The sequence below is a fragment of the Thermobia domestica genome, chromosome 3 (assembly GCF_964235325.1).
Source record: "Thermobia domestica chromosome 3, izTheDome1.hap1.1, whole genome shotgun sequence".
NCBI classification, from domain to species: domain Eukaryota; kingdom Metazoa; phylum Arthropoda; class Insecta; order Zygentoma; family Lepismatidae; genus Thermobia; species Thermobia domestica.
In genome coordinates this window covers 146166551-146186961 of record NC_137456.1, presented here as the reverse complement: position 1 = coordinate 146186961, position 20411 = coordinate 146166551, and the positions used below count along the sequence as shown (strand labels likewise).

Sequence of the window (20411 nt, the reverse complement as noted above, 5' to 3'; positions counted from 1 at the left end):
GGACAGTTTTTTGCCCATAAAAGATTTCCCATAGCACATTCCTCAGATTTCGGACATTTTTCATACTCAAGTTAATACAGGGTACCTTTATGCAAAGTTTCAAGTTTCTATCTGATTGGGAAGTACCTAATCAATTTGATGAGTGAGTGAGTGAAACGATTTTTTTCCTGGCTAAGGACAGTTTTTTGCCCATAAAAGATTTCCCATAGCACATTCCTCAGATTTCGGACTTTTTCTATACTCAGGTCGTTATAGGGTACCTTTATGCAAATTTTCAAGTTTCTATCTTATTGGGAAGTACCTAATCAATTTGATGAGTGAGTGAGTGAAACGATTTTTTTCCTGGCTAAGGACAGTTTTTTGCCCATAAAAGATTTCCCATAGCACATTCCTTAGATTTCGGACTTTTTTCCATACTCATGTTATTGTAGGGTACCTTTATGCATAGTTTCAAGTTTCTATCTCATTGGGAAGTACCTAATCAATATGATGAGTGAGTGAGTGAAACGATTTTTTTCCTGGCTAAGGACAGTTTTTTGCCCATAAAAAATTTCCCATAGCACATTCCTCAGATTTCGGACTTTTTCCATACTCATGTTATTGTGGGGTACCTTTATGCAAAGTTTCAAGTTTCTATCTCATTGGGAAGTACCTAATTAATTTGATGACTGAGTGAGTGAAACGATTTTTTTCCTGGCTAAGGGCAGTTTTTTGCCCATAAAAAATTTCCCATAGCACATTCCTCAGATTTTGGACTTTTTCCATACTCCAATTGTTATAGGGTACCTTTCTGCAAAGTTTCACGTTTCTATCTCATTGGGAAGTACCTAATCAATTTGATGAGTGAGTCAGTGAGTCAGTGAGCCTGAAAACTGCATACTTTGGGGGTCCAGTACTCAAATATGGTTGAAGGTAGGAATGTGAGATTTGGCATATGAGTACATCTGTGGGACATCTTCTTACATTCTAAATTTCATGTTTCTACCCTTAATAGAATCGTTTTTACAAAGCCTCGAAATCGGCGATTTTACCCAAAACTCTTGTTCGTGTATAATATGCTTACGGCAGTGCAGGCCAATTTTCATTTTCTTCGCGGAACTTGGCTGCCATGCACTGCCGTGCATGTTGATTTCAGAAACCTAAGGTACTCACGCAACAATTTTTATAGAGGGTTTTTCTCTACGGTCATATAACTTCAAGTACTCAACTACCTCTATCAAAATTGTTGCGGAAGTAACGCCGGATTCTGAAACATGGAAATTTGATAGAGCACATACAATTTCCTGAGTGACGTCTTGACCGGACTACGATAGGTAACAACGTTTTAGAACTATAGACCTTTAAGTTCATTTTTTCATGTTTTCGGCAGCCTATAACTCCGAAAGGAAGCATTTGTGCACCCAGGTTGGGGTATACTTTTTGTCTTATCTTGGTGCCAGGAATCACCTCACAAAGTTGTCGGTGTTGTTTTGAAACACACTATATATATATATATATATATATATATATATATATATATATATATATATATATATATATATAGATAGATAGATAGATAGATAGATAGATAGATAGATAGATAGATAGATAGATTGATAGCTTCATGGCTTATGAAACCCGCAGGTTCACTGCCGCATTCATAAAAGCTCTCCACTGACTTCTATCCTTAGCCAACACCAGTTTCTACTTGGTATTCCTATCTCTGCGAGGTCCATCTTAATATTGTCCTCCCTTCTGTGCCTAGGTCTTCCTAATGGTCGTTTTCCGATTGGTCTTCCAGTCAAGACTTTGAAAGCGCTTCTATTTTCTTCCATCCTAGCTACATGACCTGCCCACCTAAGCCTTCTAGACTTGATGATCGTAACAATGTTTGGGAAACCGTATAAATTACATAGTTCCTCGTTGTGAAGTTTCCGCCATTCCCCATTCCCGTTCCTCTTGGTTCCGAATATTCGGCTCAGGATCTTGTTCTCAAATACTTTCATTCTATGTTCTTCTTTCAGAGTAAGCGACCATGCTTTGCAACCATATAGAACAACAGGCAGGATTATCGTTTTATATATTTTAAGCTTCAAATTCCTAGGCAGAATTCGCGATGACAAGATATTTTGAACTGAATAATAACATGAATCCCTGCTTTTAGTCGACATTTAATTTCTTCCTGAATATGATTTTTCTCTGTTATTATTGATCCTAGATATTTAAAAGTATCCACTTTGTCAAAAAAAAATATATATATATATTTTAACACACCTATAATTTGCAATATTACGGTCGCGACACACTTCGATGAATTTAGTTTTCTCTGCATTTACTTCTAAACTCACATCCCTCCAAGCGTTTAATAAGATCTCTGCATTACTTTCTATTGTTCTCCTTTCATCCCCTATTAAATTTACATTATCAGCCTATGCCCTGGTTGCTATCTTTGATTTTCCTTATAGCGTAATCCAGGACAAAGTTGAATAATAATGATGACAAGGCATCTCCTTGTTTCAGGCCATTTTCGACGTGAAAGTTCGTGAATAAAAATTTCCTACCCTGGCTTTACTTTGGGATTCATTTAAACATATCTTAATTAATCTAATTTGCTTTCTCGGTATCCCAAGTTCTGTAAGAACGTTGCATAATGTTTCTCTCCTAACCGAGTCGTAAGCCTTTCTAAAATCAATAAATAGTTGATGTACCGGGGTATTGTATTCCCACCTCTTTTCGAGTATTTGGCGAATGGTAAATATTTGGTCGATATTTGATCGATTTTGTCTAAATCCGCACTGATAATCTCGAATAATTGCATTTGCGTATGGGGTCAATCTTGCTAATAGAACATTTAAAAGGATTTTTTAGGATGTTGACAGAAGAGAAATGCCTCGATAATTATTAGTCAGTTTTGTCGCCTTTCTTGTGAATTGGAACAATGATTGATTCTTTCCACTCTTGTGGTAATTTTTCCTTGTTCCAGATGAGGAAAATGGGTTTGTGTATCTTGTTCCACAATTTTTCGCCTCCATCTGTAGAATTAAATCAGCCGGAAATTCGTCCACGCCCGGAGATTTGTGTTTCTTTAATTTCTTTATAGCGGTTTCTATTTCTATTCGGTTGGGTTCTGGAATATACGGTTCTGTGGTGTGTATCTCCCTTCCTCCACGCACATTAGTTTTTGGCTGCGTGTTCAGCAAATTGTCAAAGAAATCTTTCCCTCTATTTAAGATGCTATCCGCATCAGTGAAAACTGTTCCGTCAGCTTCCTTTAATATACTGTATAAGAACGAGGTTGATAGCCTTTCTTAAATTCGTTGATCACCTTATACATTTCCCGAATGTTTTTATTTTTACTATTATCTTCAAGTTCCTTAATTTTACAATACAAACCCTCTCAATTATTTACGCTATTTTATGATTTCTATTTCACATTAAGTATATTCTTACGTTGTGTTTTGGGTGCCGCGGGAGCTCAGTGGTACAGCGTCTGGTGCTTGGAGCGCCTGGTTCGATTCCAGTTCGCACCAAGTGGAATTTATGTTGTGAAACACCGTGTTCTTGGGTTTTCGCGGAATTCTCCCATTTTACTCAATCCACTAGTTCATTCACTCTCATAATTTCCATCTTCTTTACTCTTCCCAGCATAAGCGTCAAACGTAAAACTGAAAGATTTATGTTGTTTTTCTTTAATCCCTGTCTTTCGTGAACTTGCTTGTGTTAAGATTTCCAATGTAACGATTAGCTGGGAGTGTTGTGGCTCAATGGTAGAGCGTTCTTGTCTGGTGCATGTTGCCTTTGGTTCGATCCCAGCTTTCGCCAAGTGGACTAACAGCCTGTACGAGGGTTTTCTTGGAGTTCTTCCGTTTTCTTCCACTTTATTCAATCCATTATTTTATTCGTTCTCAACATTACCATCTTATTTAGCCTACCCGTCATAACTATGGAACGAAAAATTGAAAGGTTTTCGCTGTGTTTTATTGGTCTGTCTTTCATGAGGTTGTTGTGGTTAAGATTTTCAACGTACCGATTAATTGGGGTAGCGGTGGCTCAGTGGTAGAACATTCATCTCTGGAGTGTGAGGTCCTTGGTTCGATCCCAGGTCGCACAAGTGGACTTTGTGCTGACCAATCCCCTGTGCGTGGTTTTCTCGGAGTTCTCTCAGTTTATTAAATCCACTATTTCATTCGCTTTCATCATTACCACCTTCTCCCGGCATAACGATGGAAAATAAAACTGAAAGATGTGTTTTTGTTTATTACACTCTTTCGTGAACTTGCTCGTGTTAAGATTTCCAACTTAGCGATTAGTTAGGAGTACGGTGGGTCAGTGGTAAAGCGTTCACCTCTGGTCCGTAGGGTCCTTGGTTCGATCCCGGCTCGCAAATAGTTGACTTTGTGATGTCCAAACACCGTGTGCGTGGGTTTTCTCGGAGTTCTCAAGTTTCCTCCCACTATATTCAATCCACTATTTCAATCAGTTTCATCATTACCATCTTTTTAGCGTATCCGATATAAACATGGAACGTAAAATTGAAAGATGTAGGCTATGTTGTGTTTTATTAACCTATCGTTCGGAAGTTGCTCTTGTTAAAATTTCCAACATAACGATTAATTGGGAGGGCGGTGACTTTATGGTAGAGCGATCACCTCTGGTGCATGGCGCTCCCGGTTCGATCCCAACTCGCAACAAATGAGCTTTGTGTGAGACAAACACTTTGTGTGTGTGTTTTTTTTTCACATACTTTATTCAATCCACCATTGCATTCACTTCTCATCATCAGTATCCTCTTTAGCCAAACCGGCATGATCATGGGACGTAAAACTGAAATATTTCATCTCATTTTTCATTGCGATTTTTTGTGGTGTTTATAAATGATAGTTTAAGCAGTCGGAAATTATGTGTTGTTGTTTGGATTATTATTTTGTATATTGTTTCTTTAGAATTAGTTTCACTGTTTCTCGAAGAAATCTAGTACTAACAAATCAAAAACCAGCCAGGAAACGCATTGCACTAGCGTTACTTTATCTATTTATATTATTTCTCTTCCTCCACTAAGAATAGTTTGATCCTCAGTAAGGGCATACTTACACTATGATTTGTTTTGGTTTGTACTGTAGATGTACCACGCTTGTGGATAGCTCCTTCGTGAGTTTATGTTTAGCGTATATAGGCCTTCGGTGTAGAACAGAGATAGAGTGGGTCAGCAGCAGGGGTGTAGCCAGGCCCGTGCTGGCCCACCGGGACACCGGAACGTGTCCCGGTGCATGTCCCGGTGCGTCCTCTGAAACATCACAGTATAAATAAAGTTACAAGTTTTTAGTAATAAATTCTTACAGTTTTGTTGTTAAAGAACCCTTGAAAGGTGCAGTGCGCCCTTTCATTAGGTGCCCTTGCGAGTCCACATCAAAGATGAACGATTTTAGTTACTCGTCTGTATACCACCGTTGTGTACAATAAATAAATACAGTTACTATTGGTAAAGCACCAGTGAAAAGTACAGTGCTCCTTTTACATAAGGCACCCTACGAAACATCACATTATAGATAAGTGGTTTTAGTTGTCCTGCGTACCAGCTTTATACAATAAATTCCAATAATGATTGTTAATATAGAAGCTGTGAAGAATACAAGGCGCCCTTTACAATTCATACAGTTGCTATTGGCAGAGAACAAGTAAAGTCTATAATCACTTACAAAAATATTATAAAGTTATGTAGTTATAAAACGAAACAACGTGTTACATCAAGAATAGTTCGGATAGTCAAACGTACGATGCATTCATGAAATACTACACTGACACTAGTCTCTAATTTACGATTTATACGGCATCGAAGCTTTCACAGTCTTAATATGCGTCCATATATCCGAGCATATTTATTGTTCCTGTGTGTTTTAAATCAGTGTTCGGATAATCAGTACCTATTGTAATTCTAAAATATAGCTATTTTAATTTTCCTAAAACGTGGTCTTCCTGTCACCACGGCACGGAGCGTTCTCATGTTGTGGATCGAGGAGAAGACCTCTCGGATATAGAGGTTAGCTGCGAATATACTGAATAAGCAGTCACGGACAGACAAGAGCTGATCCTTTAGCTTGGGGATTTGGTGTGGGGCTAAAAACTCATCCTGTGAAAAAAGGCTTGTTCAGATATATTCGCAAATTCCTCGGATCAGAACTGATAACTTGGCACGAACTCAGCAAAGTAAAATCGACATGAGAATTGGAACATGGAAGATAAGAAGTCTCTATAGGGCAGAGGCGTTAAAATGTGTAACGAATGAGTTTAGAAATAGAAGATGGAACTAGTGGGATATCAGGAAGTTAGATGAGAAGGAAATGGAGGAGTCAAGTCGGTAAATGTTACGTTCTTTTACGGGGAACGAATTAAAAATTACCAACTAGGATGAGGGCTTTTCGTTCACAAACGAATGCGTAATATCAGCAATTACATGGGTTGAATTTGTTAATGTTGGTTTTTGTTTTACTTCTCTTAAGGGTAGGTGGTGTAATATTATTGTTTTAAATATTCATGCCCCAACAGAAAATAAGGATGACAATAAAAAAAGTTTTTACGAAAGGATAGAACGGATATTTGATCATCTCCTGCAATACCATATGAAAATTCTGTTAGGCGGTTTCAATGCGAAAGTAGGACGAGAGGGTACTTTCAAACCGATTATAGGGAATAAATGTCTGTATAAGGAAGGTTGTGACAACGGCGTTAGACTCGTGAACTTTGCAACATCCAGAAACCTTATCGTGATGATTATAAAATTCCCACATCGCGAGTTCATAAATATACTTGGACCTCACCAGACGGAAAAACACATAATCTAATCGATCACGTTTTAGTAGACAGAAGAAAACAGTCTAGCACAACTGATGTTCGGTCGTTCAGAGGAGTTGATTATGATAATAAGAGAGAGACTATCGTTGAATAAAGTAAATATTCAATATCTGAAAACGGAGCGGTTTAATTTAAAGAAATTAGAGGAGAGTCAGGTGAGAGGGGAGCCAGATTGAAGTGTCGAATAGATTCTCGGTTTTAGAAGGTTTGGAGTGCACTAGTGTTCAGGATACTTGGTTGAAATTAGAGAAAATATTAAGATTTCAGCAAAGGAAATATTGGGACAGGCAGAAATACGTAGGAACAAAGCATGGTTCAACCAGGAATGCACTAAAGTAGCAAAGAAGAGAAAACAGAAGAAACAGCGTTGGCTACAAAATCCGAACGAAATAATTACATAAAATTCACTGTCATCTGGCGGAAAACTTCCAAAACTTTTAGAACAAAGAAACGCGATTTTTGAAAGCTAAAATTAATTAACTTGAAGATAATAGTAAAAAATAAAAATATTCCGGACATGTATAAATGCATCAACCGACTTTAAAAAGGCTATCAATTTCGGGCTTATATATTAAAGAAAGCTAAAGGAACAGTTCTCATTGATCAGGATAGCATCTTAAATAGATGGAAAGATTTCCTTGATGATTTGCTTAACACATAGTCAAAAACTCATGTGCGTGGAGAGAGTGAAATACCATACAGCATAACCGTATATTCCAGAACCTAACCAGAGAGAAATAGAATCCGCTATTAAAAAATTAAAGAAAAACACATCTCCGGGTGTAGACGAAATTCTGGTTGACTTAATTTTAGCTGCGGGGGGGGGGATTCTAGAGCAAGATACACAAACTCATTCTCCTTATCTAGAACAAGGGGGAATTACCACAAGAGTGAAAAGAATCAATCATTGTTGCAGTTCAGAAGGAAAGCAACAACACTGATTTAATAAGGCATTTCTCTCCTGTCAACACCCAATAAATATTCTTAAACATTCTATTAGCAAGATTGACTCCATACGCAGATGAAATTATTGGAGATTATCAGAGCGGATGTAGGTAAAAGCGATCAACTATCGACCAGATATTTACTATTCAACAAATACTTGAAAAGAAAGGGAATACAATATTCTGGCACATCAATTATTGACTTTAGACTAGGGTAGGAGGGAAACATTGTATACACAACTCCAAAAGTGCATTACCACCTGCAATTCTCGTTTTCCTGCAATAGCAGGCAACCCAAAAAGCTCGGCGGTTGGGTTGGTTTCGAATTCGAAAGGCGTTGGACCAAACCTCAATTCTGTTAAAAATATATCAGTGTGGCAAACTGAAAAATAAAGAAATAAAATAAATTGTTAAGAATGACAATTTTATTATTGTGACGGAGTTGGATGACATAAAAAGTTACAAAATGATCTTACTTAAGCACCTCAAAAAAGATGAATGGCAAAAGACACATATCAGAAAAAACATTTCTCTCCTTCTTCCCCAAAAAAAGAATTTTAAAAAAGAAAAAGTTACATAAAGTAAAGGTTTAATATAAAAGCCTCACCCAAAATTTTGAAAATTGACACTCGAAAGGCAAGAATAACTGAACCGAAGTGAACAAAATTGTGCACAGATATTGCAGACGTAAAATGTGGGAATACAGGCTTCACATTTTCCTGAAAAAAAACGGTAGGGTGGGGCACGGACTCCTCCAAACCCTTGATCACGAGATATAAAAAATGCTAGAAACAGTATGTGAGATGTGTGTAAAGGACATGAAGAATTGTAACGAAACTTTTTCTATGGACAACTCGCAAAAAATAAAGGAATACGAGTTTTTAATGTTCTACGGAAAACAGTTTTAGGGGGCAAAAGCCCCCACGAAAAATTTTGAACTTTGACGCCCGAAAGGTAAGAAGAAGTGAACCGAACTGAATGAAATTCTGCACAGATATTATAAACAAAAAATGAGGGAATACGGGTTTCTTATTTTCCTTTAAAAAACGGCTGGGTAGGGCACGGACCCCTCCAAACATTTGATCACGAAATATCAAAATGCTAGTAACAGTATGTGAGATGTGTGTAAAGAACATGAAGAATTGCAACAAAACTTAGTGTATGGATAATATGCAAAAGACATACGAATACTGTTTTTTTTATTTTCTGCGTAAAAATGGTTTTACGGGCAATAGCACCCACCCAAAATTTTGAAAGTTGACGAACGAAAAGCAAAGTCAAGTGAATCGAAATGAATGAACTTGTGCACACATATTGTAGGCGTAAAATGAGTGAATACGGGTTTCGTATTTTCCTGAAAAAAACTGTTGGAAAGGGCACGGACCCCTCCAAAGTTTTGATCACGAAATATCAAAAGTACTAATAACAGTATGTGAGGTGTGTGTGTAAAGGAAATGAAGAATTGCAACGAAACATTTTGTATGGAAAATAACCATAAAATAAATCAATACGAGTTTCTTATTTCCTGCGGAAAAACTGTTTTAGGGGTCAAAAGCTCCCACCCAAAATTTTGAAAGTTGACACCCGAAAGACAAGAAGAAATGAGCCGAAGTGACTGAAATTTGCATAAGTACTGCAGACGTAAAATGAGGATAAGGGTTTCGTACTTTCCTAGAGAAAACAGTTGGGTGGGGCGCCTACCCCCAAACGTTTGATAACGAAAAATCAAAAATACTATTAATAGTATGTGAGATGTGTGTAAAGGAAATGAAGACTTTCAACGAAATTTTTAATGGGAAATGCGCTGAAAACAAAAAATACGGGTTTTTCATTTTTACGGAAAAACGGTTTTATAGGGCAAAAGACCCCATCCCAAAATTTTGAAATTTGGCGCCAAAAGGGAAGAAAAAGCGAACCGAAGTGAATAAAATTTTGCGCAAATATTGTAGACATAAAATGAGGTTATACGGGTTTCGCATTTACCTAAAAAACCGGTTAAGTGTGGCACGGACTCCTCCGAATCTTTGACCACGAAATTTCATAAGCGCTAGTAACAGTATGTCAGATGTCTGTAAAGGACATGAAGAATGGCAATGAAACATTGTGTATGGAGAATACGCAAAAAGAAAATGAATACTTGTTTCTCATTTTATGCGGAAAAATTATTTTGCGGGCAAAAGAACCCACCCCAAAATTTTGAAAGTTGGCGCCCAAAAGGTAAGAAGAATTGAGCCGAAGTGAACGAAATTGTGCACATATACTGTAGCCATAAAATGAGGGAGTACGGGTTTCGTATTTTCCTTGAGAAAACGGAAGCGTGAGGCGCCGACCCCTCCAAACCTTTGATCACCAAATATCAAAAGTGCAAGTAACAGTATCTGAGATGTGTGTAAAGGACATGAAGAATTGCAACATATCTTCTTGTATGGACAATACGCAAAAAATAAAGGAATACGGGTTTTTTGTTTTCTGCGGAAAGACTGTTTTATGGGGCAGAAGAACCCACCCCAAAAATTTAAATTTGAAGCTGGAAAGGTCAGAACAAGTGAACCGAAGTGAGTGAAATATTGCACAGATAATGAAGGCTTAAAACGAGGGAATACGGGTTACGTATTTTCCTGGAAAAATGGCTTGGGTGAGGCACGGACTCCTTCAAACATTTTGATCACGAAATATCAAAAGTACTAGTAACAGTATTTGAGATGTATGTAAAGGACACGAAGAATTGCAACATAACTTTTTGTATGGACAATACGCAAAAAATAAAGGAATATGAGTTTCAAATGTTCTGCGAAAAAACGGTTTTAGTGGACAAAAGACCCTATCCAAAATTTTGAAAGTTGACGCCCGAAAGGTAAAAAGGCATTAGCCGAAGTGAATGAAATTCTGCACAGATATTACAGACGTAAAATGAGGATATGAGTTTCGTATTTTTCTGAAGAAAAAGGTTGGGTGAGGCGCCGACCCCTCCAAACCTTTGATCACGAAATATCAAAAGCGCTAGTAACAGCATGTCAGATGTGTGTAAAGAACATGAAGAATTGCAACGAAACATTGTGTATGGAAAATAACCAAAAAATAAATGAATACTGGTTTCTTATTTTCTGCGGAAAACTGTTTTAGGGGTCAAAATCTCCCACCCAAAATTTTGAAGTTGACACCCGAAAGAAAAGAAGAAATGAGCCGAAGTGAATGAAATTTGCACAGATATTGCAGACGTAAAATGAGGATACGCGTTTCGTATTTTCCTAGAGAAAACAGTCGGGTGGGGTGCCGACCCCTCCAAACGTTTGATAACGAAAAATCAAAAGTGCTACTAACAGTATGTCAGATGTGTGTATAGGACATGAAGAACTGCACCGAAACTTTTGTATGGACAATGCGCTGAAAACAAAGGAATACGGGTTTTTTATTTTTGCGGAAAAACGGTTTTATGGGACAAAAGACCCCATCCCAAAATTTTGAAATTTGAAGCCAAAAAGTAAGAAAAAGTAAACGGAAGTGAATGAAATTTTGCACAAATATTGTAGACATAAAACGAGGGAATACGAGTTTCGTATTTACCTTAAAAAACCGGTTAGTTGGGGCCCGGACTCTTCTGAACCTTTGATCACGAAATATCAAGAGTTCTATTAATAGATTGTCAGGTGTGTGTGAAGACCAACAAGAATTCCAAAGAAACTATCTGTATGGACAATACGCAAAAAATAAAGGAATACGTTTTATACGTTTTTTTTATTTTCTGCGGAGAAACAGTTGTAGGGGGCAAAAGATCCCACCCAAAGTTTTGAAAGTTGATGCCCGAAAAGCAAGAAGAAGTGAGCCGAAGTGAATTAAATTGTGTACAGATATTGTAGACATAAAATGAGGGAATACGAGTTTCGTATTTTCCTGGGGAAAACGGAAGCGTGGGGCGCCGACCCCTCCAAACCTTTGATCACGAAATATGAAAAGTGCTAGTATGTCAGATGTGTGTAAAGGACATGAAGAATTGCAACACAACTTTTGTATGGACAATACGCAAAAAATAAAGGAATACGGGTTTTTTATGGTCTGCGGGAAAACGGCTTTAGGCGGCAAGAGACCCACCCAAAATTTTAAAAGTTGACGCCCGAAAGACGGCAAGAAGTGAACCAAATTGAATCAAATATTGCACAGATATTGTAGGTTTAAATTGAGGGCATACAGGTTTCGTATTTTCCTGAGAAAAACGGTTAGGAAGCAGGGACCCCTCCAAACCTTTGATCACGAAATATAAAAAATGCTGGTAACAGTATGTCATATGTGTATAAAGACCACGAAGAATTCCAATGAAACTTTTTGTATGGACAAATACGCAAAAAAAATAAATAAATAAATAAAGGAATACTTTTTTTTATTTTCTGCAGAAAACCAGTTTTAGGGGGCAAAGGAACCCACACCAAAGTTTTGAAAGTTGACGCCCGAAAGGTAAGAAGAAGTGAACCGAAGTGAATCAAATATTGCACAGATATTGTAGGTTTAAATTGAAGGCATACGGGTTTCGTATTTTCCTGAGAAAAACGGTAGGGGGCACAGACCCCTCCAAATCTTTGATCACGAAATATAAAAAATGCTGGTAACAGTATGTCATATGTGTGTAAAGGCCACGACGAATTCCAACGAAACTTTTTGTATGGACAAATACACAAAAAATAAAGGAATACTTTTTCTTCTTTTCTGCGGAAAGACGGTTTTATGGGGCAAAGAACCCACCCCAAATTTTTGGAAGTTGACTCCCGAAAGGTACATGTTGTCTCAAAGGTCGAGGGCATTCTTTATCGCTAATTTGAGGCAAAAATTTTCAAAGTCCAGCTTCGGGTAGCTTCGGAGAAAAGTAAACCAGGTTCGAACCTCGAAGCCAATCTTTGTAATCGGGAGAAATTTTGCAGATGTGTTTTTCTTCTTTTAAATATAATAAGACTTGTTATTAATTGTATAAAAAAGCAACATTGATTGAAATACTTAATAATACAATATTTCGAAACTTTGTATTAATATCAGCACATGCTTGTTTGTCATTTATCTCTCCATACGTAATGAAACATTTAGATACGCAAACGAATATTTCCATATGTGAAAGAATGCAGAAAATTAATACATAGAACACAATTCTCGCCTGAGTACTAAAATAAAAGTCAAAATAGAACAAAAACAGCGTTTGCAGTGGATATGAATCAGAGGCCTGCACGGGCTGGGCGTGTCCTGTTCGGCCCGGACACAAATGCTATAGGGCCGAACCGGGTGCATGTATTTCCGGGCCGAGCCACGCCGGCCCGGCTCGGCCCGGGCACACAAAGACGGGTTGGAAACTAATGTTGTCATTTTTTTCCTTAAATGTCCTCCACTACTCCTGCCTTTGCTGTGTTCGTACGGTCTTACTGTCAGTCTATGTTAATCGTAGTGTGTTTGGGAAACTGACTCTTTATTCAAGACTGCAAAGTACTTTAATACTACTAATATCACTACTTCTATTACTACTACTTCTATTATTACTACTACGACCACAGTTAATACTACTATAACTGCTACGATTTCGCGTCAGAGTTGACATGTCTGGTGGTACAGAATTTACCTTCTAAGTTCAATATTTTATAACAAGACGTTTCAAACAGGGTGAAATATCCCTATTTTCATTTTCCAACCATTTTAGACCATACATCGACTTTTGCGAGGTGAAAAAGGAAGATACGACAGAAGGAAAACAACATTATTGTAAAAGCATTATCATCAATATTTTGCATTCCAAAATACGAAATGTTTCTTTAAAAAACAACTTTAAAAGAAATGTCTTCTAAAATGAAAGAACAAATCATGGCATTTTAGGCGTGTGCGTAACAGTAATATACAAAATAAATAAATAAATATTCCAATACTTTTGAGGGTTTAGATCATTTAGATTATATATTGGTATTCCAAAGGTAAACAAATAAAATGTTTTTTTTTTTTTTTACTTTTGATGAAAACGTGATTTGAATTATATATATAGACTGTTCCATAATTCGTGTAATTTTCTACAGCACTGGGAGAAGATGAAGTTTTCACACCATTAATATAAAATTTGGCACTCTTATTGAGAAATATCTGAATTTTTCGAATTTTTAAAGGAAATAGGAGAAAATTGCTGTTTAGCCCCCCTTTTGGGAGTGTAAACACAGAAGTTCATTTTCCTTATGGGAGATTCAATGTTAAATTTTGGAAACAGTTTTCTCCAATAATTATTCGTAAAGATTTTGGGGCAAATGAGTTGTGTTTGTTACGAAATGCAAAAACACTCATTCACAAAGCTAGTAAAGCCGTCTCAAACATATTTTGGGAAGATCCCCTTTCGGGGGGAAGGGGCGTAAAAAGATGGTGGGTGATGTGTTACCAAAATCCCAAAATGTATTTTCGGAGTGCCAGTAAACGTCAGATTAATCACGAATGTCACAGAATCAATGCTCCAATGCTCCTTACATGTAAGAGTGACTGATAATGGGGCTACAGCCCCCTTTCAAAAGTAAGAAAATCAACATAAATATCCTTAGTAGGGACATACGAGAAGAAGTTATTTTTTGTTAATTAATGTAAAATTTGGCGTTATTGTAGCAAAAGGGTATGCATTTTTGAAATCTGGAATGCAATTTTGGTAACGCACCGCCTTAGGGGGCACAGGGGATGAACCGTTAGATGATGTATCTTTATAAAAATTCAAAATTTTGTTCCGGAAATGCCAGTGAGCGTCAGATTTTTCACAAATGTCACAGAATTAATATTCTAATGCTCCTTGCATGTGCCAGTAACTTATGTGGGGCTATAGCCCCCTTTCAAAAATAAAAAAAATCACCATTTATATCCCTAGTAGAGATACGAGAAGAAGGTATTTTTAGTCAATTAATGTGAAATTTGGCGTCGTTGTAGCAAAATAGTATGCATTTTTATATCTGGAATGTTATTTTAGTAACCACCACCTTATTGGGGCACAGGGGGCGAAGCATCTGATGATTGATCTTTATAAAAAATTCAAAATTTTGTTCCGGAAATGCCAGTGAGCGTCAGATTATTCACAAATGTCACAGAATTAATATTCTAATGCTCGTTGCATGTGCCAGTGACTTATATGTGGCTATAGCCCCTTTCAAAAATAAAAAAAAATAATCATAAATATCCTTAGTATTGACATACGGGAAGAATGATTTTTTCTCAATTAATGTGCAACTCGGCGTCGAATTAGCAAAAAGTTATGCGTTTACCAAATCTGGAATATTATTTTGGTAATGTACCGGCTTAGGGGGCACAGGGGGTAAAGCATAAGCTATTGGATCTTTTTAAAGTTTCAAATTTTATTTTGGAAAATCCAGCGTGTTTCAGATTGATCGTAAATAATGCAAAATTAATATTCCGATGCTCTTTGCATGTGCCAGTGACTGATATTGAGCTTCAGCCCCCTTTCAACAATTACATTAAAAATGTATAATAAATATCCTTAGCAGGAACATACGGATGAAGCTATATTTTGTCAATTAATGTGAAATTAGGCGTTGTGCTAGTAAAAATCAAGAATATTATTTTGGGAATAGAAGGCACAAAGCACGGAGGGTAATTTGGTACTTTTGGGGATCATAGGGAGGGGGCTGATAGAAATTCCAAATTTTGTTTTGGGAGTGCTCATGAGTGTCAAATTAGTTGCAAGATGCGCAGAATTAATACTCCGTAGTGCTTTTATGTGCCGGTGACTAATATGTTACTACAGCCATCTTTGAAAAGCGTCATAAATTCAATATGATTATTCTTACGCAAAGACCTACTGGCAGAAGCATTTTTTTTTGCACTGTGAAATTTGGCATTATTTTTTAGAAAATAAACGTTTGTAACAATAAGATAATACCCATATGTGGATTTCTTTTAGGGGCGTGGACTCAGAATTTGTTTTGCCTAATGGGAGTGTGACATAGGTAAATTTGCATTTTTAGTTAGAAAATACAATACCACTCTTTCGTTTGTATCTATGATGGTGCATGTGTCTGGAATTTTATTACGTCCATTCCTCCTTATTGGGCAACATAAAACAAAGAATTGTCCAGAGCGTAGTCATCCAGATATGTTGGAGAAGGTGTTCACAGTGGTTCTAGTAAATCGCATTAATTCATTCATATCTTGCTCGTTTACGAGAGCATGCCGAATAAAGTAAGTTCATTTTATCTGTCTTACACTTAGATTAATGAAATATTTAAGCAATTTAGTTAATGACAACGGAGCCAAAGAAAAGTGTTGTTTTTAGAAAGAGACAATATGTTTTCTTGGATTTATGGTATAGCCTGACTCAACCTAATCCTTATCAATCGCGAGACATTTGTTTTTACTATAACCATGTGCCCATAGTATACGATTTCCTGACGTGCTTACATGTGCAGTATACGAGTAGGCTAGTACGTGGAAAGTGGGATCATAAAGTTATTGTAGAAGAAGTAGGGAAAAGATACGCTTTTTCTATGAATAAAGAAAACAATATTTTAATTTTTAAAATATTACTTCTCTTTTCGTTCGTGGTACCTGCGGCATTTACCATTGTCATTTTGTGTTCTACTTCGAGCTGGTTTGCTTAAGTGTGCAAAAAATGTGCTGGTAACTTTATGTATGATTTTATGCTATAAGAAGAGACCAATTTAGTTTTTAAAAACGCAAAATTCTTTGATTATATTCCAGTGATGCCAAAAAAACGAAGCTATATCCTCAATCTGTTACACTGACAGACGATATTCATTAACACTAGATTCGAAATTTTAAAAAAAATTAAAACATTTTTCTACAATAATGACAAATTGCACATTAATTGTAAAGCATATTTACCTCCTTCCCGTACGTTCCTACTAAGGATATTTACCGTAAATTATGTGATTTTTGGAAGGGTGGCTGTAGCATAATATCAGTCACTGGCACATGCAACGAGCATCGGAATATTAATTTTGTATTATTTGTGATCAATCTGACACACATTGGATTTTCCAAAATAAAATTTGAAACTTTAAAAAGATCCAATAACTTATGCTTCACCTCCTGTGCCCCCTAAGGCGGTACATTACCAAAACAAATATTACAGATTTGATAAATACAAAACTCTTTGTTAACCCGACGCCGAGTTTCACATTAATTGAGAAAAATCATTCTTCTCGTATGTCTCTACTAGGGATATAAATGGTGATTTTTTTTTATTTTTGAAAGGGGGCTATAGCCCCACATAAGTTACTGGCACATGCAAGGAGCATTAGAATATTAATTCTGTGACATTTGTGAAAAATCTGACGCTCACTGGCATTTCCGGAACAAAATTTTGAATTTTTATAAAGATACATCGTCTAATGCTTCGTCCCCTGTGCCCCCTAAGGCGGTGCATTACCAAAATAGCATTCCAGATTTCAAAAACGCATACCCTTTTGCTACAATGACGCCAAATTTCACATTAATTAACAAAAAATAACTTCTTCTCGTATGTCTCTACTAAGGATTTTTATGTTGATTTTCTTACTTTTGAAAGGGGGCTGTAGCCCCATTATCAGTCACTCTTACATGTAAGGAGCATTGGAGCATTGATTCTGTGACATTCGTTATTAATCTGACGTTTACTGGCACTCCGAAAATACATTTTGGGATTTTGGTAACACATCACCCACCATCTTTTTACGCCCCTTGCCCCCCGAAAGGGAGGCTTCCCAAAATAATGTTTGAGACGGCTTTACTAGCTTTGTGAATGAGTGTTTTTGCATTTCGTAACAAATACAACTCATTTTCCCCAAAATCTTTACGAATAATTATTGGAGAAAACTGTTTCCAAAATTTAACATTGCATCTCCCATAAGGGAAAATGAACTTTTGTGTTTACAGCCCACAAAAGGAGGGGTAAACAGCAATTTTCTCCTATTTCCTTTAAAAATTCGAAAAATTCAGATATTCCTCAATAAGAGTGCCAAATTTTATATTAATGGTGTGAAAACTTCATCCTCTCCCAGTGCTGTAGAAAATTACACGAATTATGGAACAGTCTATATATATATATATATATATATATATATATATATATATATATATATATATATATATATATATATATATATATATATGTGTGTGTGTGTGTGTGTGTGTGTGTGTTATAGTATTTTGACTCAGTTTTCTGATCAACGTTACGTTACTTCTTAGGAATCTACAATTGCGTCAGTTTTGAACAAAGAGACGTTTATTCTTGTTTTCCCTATGTAGTTCATAACACTTCATAATTTTAGAGAAAAATACCTGTAATGTGTATCACTTCTACTCTGCTGATTTACATAAGGAACCAATTATCGGTTGGTCGCAAACTGGGATTATTATTTTCCGCTGAGGAATCTTATCAAACTCTCAATCACATTTGGCCGACACATGAAAAGTAATGGTCTTGTTGCAGAGGAATGATCACAAATTGCATGAAATCAATAAAAATATATCCACAGAAAGCTATATTGGTCCGTATATCCACCCAAATTTGTTGATGATTTGCGAATGAAACATCGCAACCAAAATCTCACGGCCCAGAATCTTGCCTGGCGAAAATCTCACATAAAGAAAATCTTGCCAGACTAAATCTAGCCTGGCTAGATCCTCGAGGGATAAAACTTAGCCATCTAAACTCTCGCGGGACCAAACCTTGCAGTAGCGATTTCTTCTTTATAGAATGTTTAAAATATATATTTAAAATATTCACTGTACACTTTGAAAATAATAATAATTATTATAAATAAACTACAAGACAGAACATAAGTGATTTTATTAATTTTTAAAAGAGGAAAAGAAAGATAGATAAGTAGTTACTTCCCGGTTTATTAACACTTGCGTCGAAAATAGATCTTTACATTTCACGCTCACCAAATAATTTAATTAAATAGAGAGACAGAACAAGAATTCGGCGGCCACTTGTATTGGAAAATTTACGGATAAAACCCGTCAACTCAAAAACGAAGAACTTATTTATGTAGGCGGATAACTTGTAACTCATGTAACTGAGATACAGCACTAGAAAGTTTGTTCCATCACCATGATATTGTTCTATATGAACAATGCAATGAACATACGTATTTAGTAAAATTATGAAGTGTAACTTGTATTTATGGACTAACAATTATGAAAAAAGCTTTTGATCAGTGGCGTATTTAGGGGCTATCGGGCTAACACCCACAGAAATAATTTCATTATTACGTTTTCGCATCATACGTACAACACAAATGATGATATAAAAGCAATATGAAGAGCATTTACCTACGTTTAAAATATCCTAGTCATTACACAATTTACTCCAATAATAAATGTGGTTTAAATGTTCTTATATCACACTATTCGTGGAACAATCGTGACGCGGAACGGTTGTGAAAACTCCTAATTGAAATTAAGAAAAAATAAGACATAAATTTTTTAAACATAAATTAACAAAACTCAGCAATAAAATTTCGAGACAAGAGCGAAAAAAGTCTTCAATGATCGAGACTAGTCTAGGCCTATTAAACATAGGAGACGAGACGAGAAAACCTTACTTCTCGTCTCGTCTCATGAGGAACATTATCTGAACGAAGCAGATATCATTCTTGCTTGTAGTGACTAGCTGAGAGATGTTGGTGCATTTTTTTTTGCATGAATAGTCGATTTTATGGCATATCAATTTCCAAGCAAATCATCAATCTGTACGCTATTATTGGTTATTAGCCAAGAATAGAACGCTGTAGAATGCATTAGGTTACTATTTAGAAATGAAATGAAGTCTTTTAGTTTTACATCCAACTCTTATACCGGATACACTAAAGGAGACTCTGATGATGAGAATGAACACGAAATGCTGTAATGAAGAAAGTGAGAGAAACGTGAGGACCCCAAGAAAACCCACACACATGGCGTTTGTCCACCACAAAGCTTACTTGGCGCGAGCTGAAATCGAACCTGGAGCCTCATACACCAGAGGTGAGCACTCTACCACTGAGCCACTATGGTCCCCGTTATTATTCAGGGCATAATAACTGATGCTAAAAGAATTCTTGAAATTCCCATATCCTTAATCTGCACGAAAATAGATTTAATGAATAATATTTCTTCTTTCTGTGTTTATTATGCTTCCAAACGATGTTATGCATAAGTATTGGAAGTCTAATAGAACGGCTCTGCCTGTTGACAGGTATCAGACCAAAAGCGGTAAAAAAAAATATTGAGAAGGATTTTCCGGAATAGATTTAGCGTCATAAGAATAGGTTCTATCTCCTCCGTCAATTTTCTATATAAATCGGAAGTTATAGAGATCGACTACTTGCGGGTCATAATAGCTAGCGACAAGCAAGTTTAGGGAATTGATTCAATGTCCCTCAAAAATGTGCCATTTCTACCCCTATCTTTCTATCAAAACCGGAACTGGTAGAAATTTACTACTACTTCCAGTTTCAATATTGATTTTCATAGAGCAAAGACGATAAGATATATCGAGAAGCAGTTTTCTGGAATCCATTCAGCACCCCAAGAATAGGTTCCGTGTCAGTCTCCTCCAACAACCTTATATTTAAATCGTAAGTGGTAAAAATCGAATACAACCAGTTTCAACATTAATGGCCATAAATCAAAGACGGAAATAACTAG

At 36.5% G+C, this 20411-nt stretch overlaps 1 protein-coding gene across 1 annotated transcript in view; it reads left to right on the top strand.

The window, feature by feature from the left end:
• LOC145680794 (kielin/chordin-like protein) overlaps positions 1–20411 on the top strand; it is a 222949-nt gene that overhangs the window by 73807 nt on the left and 128731 nt on the right. The window lies entirely within an intron of this gene.